Genomic DNA, 16,318 nt, shown 5'->3' on the forward strand with positions numbered 1-16,318 from the left:
GGATCATCAGAATTATCAGAATTCCCAAAGTTCAAAGTGCCATAACTTTGTCAAAAATGATCGAAACGTCATGAAGTTCGAACTTTATCTGTACCTTATGAGGAAACCATGTGCCAGGTTTGAAATCATTAGCATTAAGAGTTTAGAAAAAGAAGTCTGGAAAACTGTTCTTTGCGTGACGGACTGACAGACTGACGGACGGACAGACGGAGGGACGGGCGTGCAAACCTATAGTCCCCTCCGGTGTACACCGGTAGGGGACTAATAAAGAGCTTCTGGCTTTTGATTGGTGAACCAATTCAGTGACACCAGCATGCAAATTCTTTAAATTTCAGGTCAATTGGACGAAAATTGACGATTTTATGCAACCTTTGAACTTTTGATCTTAAAAAAGAAAAAAAAAGAAAAAAATCGAGTATACCTTTTGAGTAGTGAACCAAATCAGTGACTTGATATGCAAATTCTTTAAATTTCAGGTCAAATGGGTGAAAATTAGCGATTTTACACAACCTTGAACTTTGACCTTTTGATCTGAAAAAAAAACACACAAAAAAAACAATCAGCTTCTAGCTTTTGATTGGTGAACACATTCAGTGACCCAATACGCAAACTCTTAAAATTGAAGGTCAATCGGATGAAACTTGACAATTTTATGTGACGCTGACCTTTGACCTTTTGACAAAATTATTAATTTGTCTTCTCCATATTATCATAATAAAGCTTTGTTGAAAATGTAATGACAATAGCTCAAATGGTAAAAAAAAGAGTTACGGCACGTGCACACACACACGCACGCAAACAAACACACTCACAATTGCAAAACCCCATTTCCTACGAAAAAAATGTTCCTCTTCAAAGAACTTCAACCCTTAGACTCTTAGAGGATACTGGCAGAAGTACCCGGCATTGCCGGGCGGGGGAGGGGCGGGGGGGGGGAAGGGGAGGGGAGGGGAACGGGGGGAGGGGAGGAGAGGGGGGGAGGGGAGGGGAACGGGGGGGGAGGGGAGAGGAGGGGGGGAGGGGAGGAGAGGGGTGGAGGGGAGGCGAGGGGGGGAGGGGGGAAGGGTAAGGGGAGGGGGAGGCGAAGGGAAGGACGGAGGGGGAGGGGAGGAAGGGGAGGGCCAGTCAACAATGACGTTGCAGTTCTCATGGGAGGAGAGCAGCACAACAATCGCGACATCGTCCTGCATCTTCGCAACAGCACGAAGCGGATTTTGGAGACTCACCGATCCTGTGACGCCCTCCAGTACCGGCGTTGCCGGGCGGGGGAAGGGAGACCCGTACATTCCCAACCGTACATTCGCCCTCTCGACTCAAGCTCACTCGGACAAAAGCCTCGCACAAATTACACCGTGAAGGCCCAATGGCCATGTCTATGCCACAAATCAAGTACGTGAGCGAGTCGGGCGCACTGAATTGAAAATATATAGAACGCTCATACTCCGTGAAAAGTGAAGCCGCTGTGTCGCCATCTTGGTTAGCATGACTCGACCAACTCGCTTCGCGGATCTCGTTTGTTTTGAACGTGTGAATTACGTGCGAACGCGTAACTGTGAGTTTATGGCGGCAAGGAGCATCACGTGATCGCTCTGAGCGAATCAGCGCGCTGCTCTGCCACCTGCTCAGATTCCGTGTATAATATTCCTTGCTGAAATGCGCTGAGGTAAATATGAATAAAAAATATGGATCTCGTAAAGATGAAAGAAAAAAAAAACCTATGTGGTGTGAATGGCAATGTTCCTCGCTGAAATGTGAAAAAACGCAATCGCTTTTCGCTCTGAAATACGTGCGAATGCTTAACTGAGTTTATGGCGGCAAGGAACATCACGTGATCGCTCTGAGCAAATCAGCGCGCTGCTCTGCCACCGCCTCAGATTCCGTGCATAATATTCCTCGCTGAAATGCGCCGAGGTAAAAATATGGTAAAAAAATATTATGATTTTTTTTTTTAGGTCAGCCATGTTCTTCCCAGGCTCAATGGCCATGTCTATGCCAAATATCAAGCACGTGAGCCTCTCCGTTTAGGAGTCTATCGGTAACATTACACACACACAAACTGTGTTTTATATATATAATATTGTTACAGATACGACTTTGATGGTATGGTGGGCCGAGCGGGATGGCCGCCGTATCCGTACAAGTTACCCGATTGTACTCGGGGTTGACTAATCGCGCTATGCTGGCTCAATAAGAAAAAGAAGACACCCGGCTGGATTACAATCACACAATACGACACCAGGGATACGGTTCTCAAAGGTTGTTATTACAATTGCGGAAGGTTTAGATTACAGGGACAAGAGGTATATTACAGGAAGACAGGCACTTAGACACACTCTTATATTATCCCCGGACAGACGACGGACACACGGGACAAAATTGCTGACTCACACGGGGGTTGATGGAAAGGGGAGGCAGGTCGCGATGGCTCAGGTGCACCTGGCTCAGGGACAGAATCACGTACGGTGGTGTCCAGAGATGCGTGAAGGTATCACAGCGCTTGTGGGTCGCGACTTTGGTCTCAAGCTGGGGAGGTCGCTCAGCGCTCGGGAGGGTGGCGTCTTTTCCTTCCAAGCTCGGGGCGCATCTGACGTCACGTCCGGCGCGGGGCCGCGTATATCCGGCGGGGAGTGACACGCCCTCGGCTCGTTAGCGCCGCCCCAGATGGCATCGGCCCATGGCTTCTCATTGGGTGCGGGGGTTACCGGCTCCGCCCTTGACGAGGGGCCGACAGGGAGCCCCTTCGTGGTAACCCCGTGGAGCGCGTGGTCAATGGCGGCTAACCGAGCCGGAAGGAGGACGCCCACTCCCCATGCCGTCACCGCGCCGCCCCCCTCTTTTGTTGTTGTTGTTGTAGTTGGCGCTTCTTCATGGGGAAGAGATGCGGAGAGGTATGGGGAGGTCCTAAACTTCCTAACAGGTGCCATATAATCACATTCTGGTGCAACGAAGAGTCATAATTAATGGAAACAAGTCCTTAACTGACATAGATTAAGAATAACTAGCAAGATGTCCTATAATTGTCTACGTGTGGTGCGGGGGACCTGGGCACGACATTTAATGGGGGGATGAAGGGGAAGATCGGCTCTAATGGGTGTTGTTTACAGACAATGGGACTAGGGAATGGGGTAAGGGAGAGTTGGGGAGTATCGGAGAAAATAGGGGAATATTTACAAGCGGATATGGAGGTCAAATTCCATATTCGCAACATTGCACCCTTCTCTACCCTCGGGGCGTCCCGACCCGATAAATTTTTACCTACTTTAGTGTGGCACGCAATGTAGTTCCCTCTACTATTAACTCTACCCTGAGTGCGACAGTTTTATAGATATTCACAAATGAGTAAATATGTCCCCCTGCGACGTTGCACCCTTCTCCTCTCAGAAACACACCCACAGGATAACCGAATCCGGAAAGAATCCTCAAACTAAACATACAGCCGGTAGGGAACATTATTTACAAGACTACGCTGATATTTACACTACGATCCAGGACCTGTCTTTGGAGGAACACATGCAGATGTTATGCATAGAGAGAGCGCGCTTGCCAACATCGATACACCAACCCACGAGTGCTCTGTGGCCGACGGCCTTTAATAACGTGCAGAGCACCCTTTCCCAGCATCAAGAGCACCACCCCACCACCAATCGGTGCAGTCACCATTGTTCATTGGAATAAAAATAACTTCAACAACCCCTAACCCGGCAGGTGTCTCTTGCTCTTCTTGTGGTGCACTTGGTGTCAACTAAAAGTGGTTCACCTGTATGGCATAGGTGCCACGTTGACCCATAGGTCCATCCCGGGTGGTGCTTGGCCGCAAACGAACTGCGGTCCATTGTGGGTGGCCACAAACATTGCGGTCCATTATGGTGTATCGATCCAGGCAGCCAACAGCGAAAGTGCAGGCCCACAACTGCGTAGCCAGCACCTCTCTCTCCTCTCTCTCTACCCCAAAGCCAGATCCTCGGAGGTGGGAGACAAAGAAGAAACAAGTGAGTAAGGTGGTAAGGGCGCAAAAGTGCACGCAATGTAAGGTGATGCACACTGGGGGCACATGGGAACCAGGTGAGACAGGTACGTTCCTATCGTACGCCCCCCCCCCCACCAGGTAACCTACATGGCCCCTCCCTTACCCCTTACTGTATCCACACAACACAACACTACTCATAAACATCTACTTTACAAATCAACAAACATCCCTACTGTCTTCCCCGTTCCTCCCATATACCAAATTCGTCTTCTCTCCCTCCTAACCAATCAAATTTGCCATTTTCAACTCTCATCAAAATTTGCCATCTCCAACTGAACATCAAAATTTGCCATCACCAATTCATCATCAGTCCCTCCTAGGGAGGGAGAGATGGAATCACCCCAATGTCTCATCCACGTCGTGATGCGTCTCACAAATCCTCACAGCAATCTCATTTCCTGCAACAAACAAAGAAAACACAGGTGTGGAGTCATCATCATCACCACAGGCAAGTGGCTGCGTATGGTGCGACAGGTTCATCAATCCTAACTATCTCCTAAATGACTTTAACAACTTTACACTACCCGGGGTCTTTCTCCGGCCAAACCATTGGCCCTCTTACACTATGGGTTCTAAAAACCAATTCCCATTGGCCAAACTGTGGTGCTCTTCAATTTGGGGTCTCACTCCCCCGATTCATCTCCCGGTGCCCTCGTACAATTTCTGGGCTGCGACGTGTACCTCTCCCAGTGGGTCTACCCACCTGCACACCTCCACCGCTGCAGTTGCCTCCGAGCTTACCTGCTCCTTACCCTAACCTAACTACCAGGGGAAGGCCCTCTGGCTCTCTCCCCACTCCGTGCCCTCTCTGGCACTGGGCTGCCCGATCCACACCCGGGATCCTCAGGCACCCACTCACAACTACCGGCTCCCAGAGCCCACCTGCGGCCTCACCTGGCCGACATCCTCACAGTGGTGGAGTGCCCAACCAACTACACACACTAACAGGCTACACGCCCAGCCATTTCCACAACACTAATGCACCCATTCACAACACCATTCTGCAACCGCACCACAAATGCCAATATCCAACCACAATTTACCTGCACCCTCTACCTAACACTTACACTACCCGCCCCGGGTGCTCGTGAAAGGGGTCCACTCTTCCCCCATCCACCCCTTCGCACCACTCCGTACCACTTACTCCAACTCTCTCCACACACCTGTACCTGCACACCTGTGCTCTCACACCTGGTGCCACCTGCACCCTTCTCTCCCCAAGCGCATTCGCGCTGATCCACACACTCACTACTCATACACTGCTCCACACACCTGTCCAGTTGCACACCTGTGCAATCACACCTGTTCAATTCTCACAAACACGGCATCATCTCAGCTAACTACTCCCTTCTGAAACTTGCGCTTCCCAGTCGTCCCTTTAAACTATTGCGCTCCCTCGTCATTATCATCCACACTAAACTACCTGCGTCCCCACTACAGGTATCAGTCACTAACTAACCTTAACGTTACCTAAGGTCATCTTCTCTAGATCCCTACACACCATATCCTAACCCACCCGGGCTAGTTTTCACTGCCATACACCCCATAAACTATAGCTCCTTTGCCCCCATATGGGAAGGATGGTGGATTTGCCATCCCACCACATCGGGGGTCTCTCACTACCAATTTTGCACATCAAATTTCAACAAATCAAAAATTTGCCAATCACTGCCCATCATCTGCCAATCACTACTGCCAATCCTTTGCCAATCATCAAATTTTGTTTTTCTCTAATTTGGGGTCCAAAACACTAACCTCATCACCCAGTCTACTCACTAATACCTCTCGGTGCGCCAATCCCTGTCCAAAGCCCGGTTTCGTAAAGCCAAGCAATGGATGCTGGTTGTTTTGTGCCAGCGGCTGGATGCATCCCGCATTCGGTGCAGGGAAGGAGGTTTACCCGGGCCGAGATCCCACGCACCATCTCGGCACGGAGCCATCCCATGGCTCGATCTCGGCCTGCCGGAATGCCTCACCAAAAAGTGGTCGCCATGACGACCCTTTCTATCGGGCTGCCCGCTCCGCCTAGTGGAGCACGGACGCGGCCGTTCAAAGCGAGGCCCAGCACGCACCGAGGGCCCGACTCGGCTATAAGTCGTTCTAACCTCTACCCCGTCTAACGTCGATGCTTCACCTGCATGCTTACATCCCGCAGCCCGTTCCTTGCTCACACATCCAGCTGTGCCCATGCTCCTCGTACCCTTCCTTACACACCCAGGTACCCTCATTCCACTCACAGCCTTGGTCACACACCTGACCACCGAACACTTTGGCACACATTCGTCGCTCGCACACCTCACCAATACACCGCTTCGCACCCCCTCCTCGGTCACCTCCTCTGTGACAATCACAGGTGTGCCCTCATTCGCACACCCAACCACGTGCCTCACCACCAACTCCAGCGTGCATTCCCACTCACGCTCTACCATTCCAGGTGTGCATCCTTCCATCCCAGGTGTACATCCTCGCTCACCTGTCACAACTAACTCACGCTCCATGTCACTCTCACTACTTTCACCTCCATTCCTGACAGCGCACTCACCCTTACTCTTGACAGCACACTCTTTCCCCATGCACCTGTCCGTCACACACCTTTCTCGCGCACACTCTCCCGTCACACCCTCTGTAACACTCACCACAGGTGGACACTCTTCCTTACTTCTGACAGCGCACTCTTTCCTCATGCACCCGTCCGTCACACACCTTTCTCGCGCACACTCTCCCGTCACACCCTCTGCAACACTTACCACACCGCGCCTCCCTGTGCCCCCTCGCACACGCGCTTCGACCAACTCACTCTTGACGGCACACTCACTCCTCGGCGTGCACTTTTTCCTCACACACCCCAGAGTCGGACTTTCTCGCACACCTCCTCTTTCGCACACCAGACCTGTCACACACCCCACCAACGGCCTTTCACGAACACCCGGATCCAAACCAATCCCCAAGCTTTTTAAATCCCCTGGCGCATCATACGCACGACCATATTGGTCACCACTTACACCGGGTCCTCTTTCTCTTCGCTTCTCCTCCATCACCTGCGAATCCCTCATCCGGTTAATGAGCACATCATCACGATCCGAACACAGACTTTGGACCAATTCTTTTACTTCCTCCTTTATCTCTTTCTTATCCTCTCTCCGTCGCTTCTTAATTTCGCTCACCCCTTCTTCCACTTCCTCTAATTTTTGCTTCATCTCCTTCATCTCTTCGTGCGCCCCTTTAAGTTCTTCCTCTAACTCCACTTTATTTTTTTCTATGTGCTCCCGCACCTCCCGCTCTTTAACCTCCATTACCTCTACCACCTTGTCCATTTTCCTCGTCAGGTCCTCATGTACCGTCTGGCACTCTTTTTTAATTACCCCTACGTCCTTTTTCATCTCCTTCTGTGTCGATTTTAAACCCTCTATTACCGCTGTGTTCTTCTTTACCTGGTCCCCCAGCTCCTTTTGTCCCACTGTCAGTTGTTCTACTCCCAGCGTCAACTCCTCTATACCACCTTGCAATTTTACAGTCCCCTTTCTCACCTCTTTCTCCATGCGCTCCTTACAGTGCCTCACCTCCTCGCGCACTCCTCCGACCTCCTCACTCACTCCTCTTCTGATCTCCTCTCCCATCACTTGCATCTCCTGCCCAGATGCCACCCTCATCTGCTCCATTTCCTCCCTGTGAGCATCCAGTTTGGTTTCTACCCCCATTCTGACCCCCTCTATCTGCTGCTCCATTTGTTTAACTTCCCTTTCCGCTTGGTCCCTCATGTCCCTCAATTTGCCTTCCATACTGTTTTCTAACCCCTCTAACCCTTTTTGCATCCCTTCCATTTGATTCTCTTGAGCGGCCATTCTGTTTTCTACCCCCATTAACCCATTTCTCACCTCTTTTATCCCGTTGTCTAACCCCTCAAAATTATTGTCTAACTTCCCAAATTTCTTGTCTAACTCCTCAAAATTATTGTCTAACTTCCCAAATTTCTTGTCTAACCCCTCACCAGTACCCCTCGCTTCGTCCCTCATTACCCCCATTTGGCCCTCTAATCGCTCACCCTGAGCATCCATCCGGTTCCCCATTACCCCCATTTGGCCCTCTATTCGCTCACCCTGAGCATCCATCCGGTTCCCCATTACCCCCATTTGGCCCTCTATTCGTTCCATAAGGGCCCTCATTTGCAACATAAAAAGGTTCGGATCCACCAGGGGCGCTGCCACGGTCACGGGCGCGGTGACCAGCGAGGCGCCATTTTGCGCGTCTGCTACCCTCGCTGCTTCGCTCTCCTCACGTCCCTCAATTTGGTCCTGGACCGACCCTGCCTCACTCTCCCCTACCGGACCCCAGCCGTCTTGATCCGCCATAGCGCGACTTGCAAAATTCGAGTTTCGTAAAACAAAACAAATTTCGGCCGCTCCAAATTTTGACCAAATTTTTTTTTTTCCTCTATTCGTTTTTTTTTTCTTCAAAATTTGGTCGGGCCTCGAATCTCACTCCCGACACCAATTGTTACAGATACGACTTTGATGGTATGGTGGGCCGAGCGGGATGGCCGCCGTATCCGTACAAGTTACCCGATTGTACTCGGGGTTGACTAATCGCGCTATGCTGGCTCAATAAGAAAAAGAAGACACCCGGCTGGATTACAATCACACAATACGACACCAGGGATACGGTTCTCAAAGGTTGTTATTACAATTGCGGAAGGTTTAGATTACAGGGACAAGAGGTATATTACAGGAAGACAGGCACTTAGACACACTCTTATATTATCCCCGGACAGACGACGGACACACGGGACAAAATTGCTGACTCACACGGGGGTTGATGGAAAGGGGAGGCAGGTCGCGATGGCTCAGGTGCACCTGGCTCAGGGACAGAATCACGTACGGTGGTGTCCAGAGATGCGTGAAGGTATCACAGCGCTTGTGGGTCGCGACTTTGGTCTCAAGCTGGGGAGGTCGCTCAGCGCTCGGGAGGGTGGCGTCTTTTCCTTCCAAGCTCGGGGCGCATCTGACGTCACGTCCGGCGCGGGGCCGCGTATATCCGGCGGGGAGTGACACGCCCTCGGCTCGTTAGCGCCGCCCCAGATGGCATCGGCCCATGGCTTCTCATTGGGTGCGGGGGTTACCGGCTCCGCCCTTGACGAGGGGCCGACAGGGAGCCCCTTCGTGGTAACCCCGTGGAGCGCGTGGTCAATGGCGGCTAACCGAGCCGGAAGGAGGACGCCCACTCCCCATGCCGTCACCGCGCCGCCCCCCTCTTTTGTTGTTGTTGTTGTAGTTGGCGCTTCTTCATGGGGAAGAGATGCGGAGAGGTATGGGGAGGTCCTAAACTTCCTAACAGGTGCCATATAATCACATTCTGGTGCAACGAAGAGTCATAATTAATGGAAACAAGTCCTTAACTGACATAGATTAAGAATAACTAGCAAGATGTCCTATAATTGTCTACGTGTGGTGCGGGGGACCTGGGCACGACATTTAATGGGGGGATGAAGGGGAAGATCGGCTCTAATGGGTGTTGTTTACAGACAATGGGACTAGGGAATGGGGTAAGGGAGAGTTGGGGAGTATCGGAGAAAATAGGGGAATATTTACAAGCGGATATGGAGGTCAAATTCCATATTCGCAACAATATATAGATAATGAGGCACATTTAATACCTACACAATGTCTGTCCACTTATGGTTGCTTGTCCGTTCTCTATCCTTTCACGAAACAGGACACCTTCATGTCCTCTATTTACCTCTTGAGCCACCCAAGTTTTCGACCCACAATTTAACTTTTGATTGTTGGTTTTCATGGGTTAATATATTCCTCGTTTAATTAATCCCGTTTAATCAGTTATATTGGTCCTGCGAATGACAACAAAGATCCCATTTGTCATGTTTCCCAATGACGTCTTTAAGTTATGGCTGTTACTCGACGCTGAAAAAACGTTTGTCTTGCTGAAAATGCGGAATCAAAAAGACGTCCTTCAACCTAGAAGGGTCGAAAGAACACTATTTCATAGCGAAAAGCAGAAAGGGTGATTGTGGAAACTGTTACGTGCTCTCCTGAAATGAAAGACTGTCAGACGAGTGAGGAGAGGTATCTGAAATACACTTCACATGCACTTCAGGATCATGAAGATATTCATCTCCAACATATTCTCAATACCATGCAGCAATGTTCACACAGAACGGGTTTTTTCAATGATGACCACCGCTTGGAGAAATGAGAGGAACACACTGGAAGTGGACAGTGTGAAAGCGGAGCTGCAGCTCTGCATTAATTTTTCAAAAGACTGAATTGATGTGTACATTCACTTCCGGGGGACAAAAACTTCTGAACGATGGTAATAAAGGACAGAAATATAAACACGAGTCCATCCGAGAATTGTGATATACATTTAACTTTTGGTAGTCTTTATAACTGTTGTTATTATAAATTATCACTATATTTAGTAAATAAAAATCATACTAAAATACGCGATTTGTGTCTATCCGTCTGTCTGATGAATTTTTGACGCCAATACATTCCGTCCTTACTGATCCAATCTCAACCAAACTTGACAGGATGACCGAGGGTTACATAATGAAGGTTGTAGCACATTCATTTACCCCTTTCCCAAGGGCCCCCCCCCCTCCCGAGCGGGTTTTCCCCACCATTGCAGTCAATGGGGTTGCATGTTGAGGTGTATATCAATTTTAAGTTAGCTTTATCGTGGCATTTGTCCAAAGAAGAAGCTTTATCGGCGTTTTTCAAGGCCGCTTCGAATAACAAAACTAACGATAATAGCATAATAGCCGGCGAAGCCGGTTTGTCAATAAACGCGTACGTATTATGTCGAAAACCAGATTATGCTGTATCCCTTGGCTTGAGAATTCCGAAGCGCAATGGAGGCCGCCATCTTGCAGATGCGGAAGTATGCATAACAAATTGAAAAACGTTCAATAGGAGTTTCTTTCACCCGGCGTTGTTTGATTCACAATCTTATGCACCTCTAATTTATAATTAAAATACTTTAAGACCAACCTCGGCCCGCACGGGCCTGGTTATCTTCAACGAAATGCGTCACCAAACACCGGAACCAATGAGATTCGAGCATTTGAAATTTCTAAAACCAAATCACGCAATGGAGGCCGCCATCGACCGGATGCGGAAGTTTGCATAAAACAATTGCGAAAAAGTTCAATAGGAGTTTGTTTCGCCCGTCGTTGTTTGATTCACAATCTAATGCACCTCTAATTTGTAATTAAAATACTTTAAGACCAACCTCGTTATCTTCAACGAAAATCGTCACCAAACACCGGAACCAATGAGATTCGAGCATTTGAAAAATATTTTTAAAAAGCTTATTACGTGTTTCGAAGGGTGAAAACGGCGTCAAATATTCTAAAATTGATGAAGAATTCTTTTTTAGAAATCTTGCGGCCGTCGGAGATAGTTTTTCACGGCCGGAAATATCCGAAGTTGAGACGGAATTCACGGAATTAATCAAGAAGTAAATTTTATCAATTTTAATCTCATCCAGAATGCAAATGGTACATACTACACCTACTACACCTACTACACCGCCGGTACCTAATACACCTACTACATAACCTACTGATGCCATAGTGATGGGTAAAATAGTGGCAAGAGGCTTTGGCTTCGCCAGCTCATTGCGGCTTTGCAGTCGGGTACTAGTATTAATGTTACGACAAAACAATATCAATACCATTAATATCCCACCTCGCCAAGGTGTTTTTCCTCCTTGAACAAACATCGAGTCAACGTTTATAAAAAGCTTATCATGGCGTTTCCTGGGATGAACGGCCCAAAGGCCTCGACCAGCGGTAAAAATATTATAAACCACAAACACGTATGATTAGCTTTTTAAACAGTCACTCATGCTATTTATAACACCAATATAACACTAAATAAAGAAATTTGGAGGAAACCCGACGTCCATGTGGTAAGTTTTACTTACAGAACTGAGCGAAGATCTACTGTAATCTATATACCTCACACGAGTTGGGTTAATAACATGACCCTTCCTGGCACTAACATGGCGTTTTTCGTTGCGAACTTTTGAAACTCACTCCTGCTATTTAACACAAAACTGAAAGGGAGGAAGCCCGGGTTGTGCTCATTTACCAAGCAGCTAGCTAGCGCTTGCCAAGCCAGCCGTTCCTTAATGGTTTTGAATGGAGTGCTTGCTTGAATGCTTTAACCACTTGGCGATCTCTCCACAAGAAACTTGGTAAATTAACACACCCAATGTTCTTGAGACCCGACCATATATCGACTGTAATCTACATACCCCAAAGAGGAATGACCCTCCCTGTCACTCCCGTAATCAGCGGGTGTACGAGTAATAATAAACAAGACAAGTAGAGCGACATTCAAAGTACACCGCCACCATGTCAAATAAATAAATAACATAACCTTCAGCGTGTGATATTGTCAGGGCACCCAAGGCGCCCAGGCGATGCCGCAGTACCGTACATAGAGACGGTATAGGGAGGGATAAAAACCACCTTTAGAGGCCATTTTTCCCCGCAAGCGGGGGTTGGCCTTTTTCGGGAACCGTGGTTGTTGTTGTTTTTTTTTGATCCCCTTTTTGAAGCAATGTTTTACGGCCGGATGCCCTTCCTGACGCCAACCCTTTTTGCCGCCTTCGACAAGCAGGGAATTACCAGTGAACTGGTACTCAATTTGCCGACCTCGGAAGGATGACAGGCTGAGTCAACCCCCCTGGCGTTAATTCAGCGATCGACCGCGATTCGAACCCAGGATCCTAGGATCCTAAGCCGGCACCCTAGCCGCTAGCCCAACACCAGGGTAGGTGTACCGTATAGGGAGGGATAGGTGTACAATAATTGATTAATTGCGTAATTAAAATAAAGAAATAATAATCGTAAAATAATTAATTTCTTAATCAATTGGCTGATAGCATACCTAAACCACCAGATTCATCCGAATCTGAAACGTTTTTTAAATCAACTAATTAATCGAAAAATAAATAAATAACTAATCAATTAATGAATACATCGAAAATACCCTTTATAGCCAAATCACTTGGTCACTATTGTGTCCAAATATTAGCTTCTTAGCTCAAATGGTGCCAGATATATTGTCTGGCCAAACGAGCGAACCTCGTTTAACCTATATAGTCAAAAAACATTGACGGCCTCACTATTGTCCTTCCGAATCCTCTGGCAGAGTTTGTCGAAGATAGCTGAAAGCGTTGGCGAGTTATCACACCCACAGGCAACCAACAGACGAGACAGACCGACATATGTCAAAACAGATCAACAAACAAACGAGACAGACCGACATATGACAAAACAGATCAACAAACAGAGTGAAAAATGAGTCCTGCCTTTCGGCGCGCGTCATCGCAGGGACCCTTTCAGCACCTGGTGATGACGTCGTGCAGCACCTGGAGAGGTAAGAGGAAAGGAGCGGTGTACAACAAAAGGAGTGGAAACCAAGTTCACCCTTTCAGCACCTGGAGATGTAAGAGGAAAGGAGCGGTGTACAACAAAGGGAGTGAAAACTGAGTACACCCTTTCAGCACCTGGTGATGACGTCATGCAGCGTGCGGTGCACAACAAAGGGAGTGAAAACCGAGTACTCCCTTTCGGCGCATGTCATCGCCGGAACCCTTTTGGCGCCTGGCGATGACGTCATGCAGTGCATGGAGATGCAATAGGAAAGGAGCGGTTTACAAAATATAAAATCACTGCGCTAAATGCAACTGTCCTTCCTCTATTCTTTAGGTACCTCGATGGCCACCCTACCACCGAGTCTGGTTAGAGTAATACAAATGGAGGTTTCTTTGGAGCATGTTTCTTCAATGAGCCAATACTATATTTGGAGTGTATTTAATGTTACCTCTGCAACCGAAAGTGAATGTAGGTTATGTTTTCACCCCTGTCTGTTTGTCTGTCTGTCTGTGAACATGATATCTCAAAAGGTTGTGGACGGGTTCAGATGAAATCTGGTGGATAGGTTGGGTATGTGACAAGGACGAAATGATTCGATTTTGGTGAAGATCTGGATCAGGATATGAGACTTTTATTTTTATTTTTAAGTGATTCTTCATCATTGAGAGATGGGGCCACAAAAGACAAAGCACGACATCTCCAAACGTTGTGGAGAAGTTATGGCAAAACTTGGTGGACGAGTTGGTTAGACTACAAGAACAAGTGATTAGATCTTAGTTCAGGTAAGGATCCCGATAGGGCCTATCAGTGGGATACAAAACGTGAACTATTAAGTCTGGTGGAGGTATGTGGTCTACCGAGTTCCGTTCTAGTTTTCTATGCAGCCCGTGGCTGCTGGTTGCATCACTGTTGGGATCGCAACTGTGCCGCTGATGCAGTGCCCCCTGCTTCCAGTTAGCTGGTACTCATTTTGCAAACCTCGGAAGGATGACAGGCTGAGTCAACCCACCGACCCTGGTCCCTATTAACGGCACAGGGGCTCAGCACAGGGGCACAGGGGACAGGGGCTCAAACTCAAGACCCAAAGATCTTAAGCCAGCCACCTTAACCGTTAAGCCAATACCAGGATGGGGTGTAATAAAGAGATAGATTTCTGTCTGAAAAGGACCCGGCTCTCCGCTGCGGCGCAGCACCTCAGCCCTTCGCATTGAACTTGAAACGAACAACTGCAAACCAAGCGGAGATCTTTCATGGGGTTAGCAGCACAATTTCTAGTTTAAAAAGAAAAGAACATAAAACAGGATAAATTCGCAACGTCTCATCCATTATAGTCACTTATGGTAGAGCAGAAGCCTTTTTTCATGAGTCACTCGACCATGCATGCTTTAACGAAGGATTCCCAGTGTGTATAACCATCATTCATTGGATCAATAGGTTCACATTGCGAGACTCTCGTAATTAATGGTCTCCATCGATCAGGGATTTTGTCACAAGCGTCATTCCATGACCGGAAAATGCAGCGACGATGTTACAATGCAATGTGCTGCCACCCCCACCAAACCTCCCAATTACACTCCTCACGATACTCTCCACCACATCCCCCACCCCCCGCAACACTCCCCATTACATCCCCCATCACATCCACCACCACTTCCCCCATCACATCCCCCACCCCCCACCACATCCACCATCACTTCCCCCATCACATCCCCCACCCCCCACCACATCCACCATCACCCCCCACCCCACCACACTCCCCCCCCATCCCCCACAACACGCCCCATCACATCCCCCACCACCCCCCCCTACCACATCCACCATCACCCCCCCCTACCACATCCACCATCACCCCCCCCCCTACCACATCCACCATCACCCCCCCCCCTACCACATCCACCATCACCCCCCCCCCCCTACCACATCCACCATCACCCCCCCCCCTACCACATCCACCATCACCCCCCCCCCCTACCACATCCACCATCACCCCCCCCCTACCACATCCACCATCACCCCCCCCCCTACCACATCCACCATCACCCCCCCCCCCCTACCACATCCACCATCACCCCCCCCCCCCTACCACATCCACCATCACCCCCCCCCCCTACCACATCCACCATCACCCCCCCCCCTACCACATCCACCATCACCCCCCCCTACCACATCCACCATCACCCCCCCCCCTACCACATCCACCATCACCCCCCCCCCCCTACCACATCCACCATCACCCCCCCCCCTACCACATCCACCATCACCCCCCCCCCTACCACATCCACCATCACCCCCCCCCTACCACATCCACCATCACCCCCCCCCCCCTACCACATCCACCATCACCCCCCCCCCCTACCACATCCACCATCACCCCCCCCCCTACCACATCCACCATCACCCCCCCCCCTACCACATCCACCATCACCCCCCCCCTACCACATCCACCATCACCCCCCCCCTACCACATCCACCATCACCCCCCCCCCTACCACATCCACCATCAACCCCCCCCCCTACCACATCCACCATCAACCCCCCCCCCCCCCCTACCACATCCACCATCACCCCACCCCCATACCACATACACAATCACCCCACCATACTTCCACCCCATCCCCCACAACACTACCCATCACATCCCCCACCACTTCCCCCATCACATCCCCCACCACAATCCCCAAAACATTCCCCATCATACTCCCCAAAACATTCCCCATCATACTCCCCACCCCATTCCCCATCATACTCCCCACCCCATCCCCCAACACACTCCCACCCCATCCCCCACCACAATCCCTATTACATCCCCCACATCCACCATCACCCCCCCCCTACCACATCCACCATCGCCCCCCCCCTACCACATCCACCATAACCCCCCCCCTACC

At 49.6% G+C, this 16,318-nt stretch overlaps 2 protein-coding genes across 2 annotated transcripts in view; both read right to left on the reverse strand.

The window, feature by feature from the left end:
* LOC144893031 (uncharacterized) overlaps positions 1–16,318 on the reverse strand; it is a 264,881-nt gene that overhangs the window by 65,128 nt on the left and 183,435 nt on the right. The gene's annotated exons all lie outside the window — the stretch shown is intronic.
* Positions 1–16,318, reverse strand: part of TMEM169 (transmembrane protein 169) — a 63,777-nt gene that overhangs the window by 46,613 nt on the left and 846 nt on the right. The gene's annotated exons all lie outside the window — the stretch shown is intronic.

Source organism: Myxine glutinosa, chromosome 7 (assembly GCF_964187855.1).
Source record: "Myxine glutinosa chromosome 7, kmMyxGlut1.1, whole genome shotgun sequence".
In the NCBI taxonomy this organism is placed as follows: Eukaryota; Metazoa; Chordata; class Myxini; order Myxiniformes; family Myxinidae; genus Myxine; species Myxine glutinosa.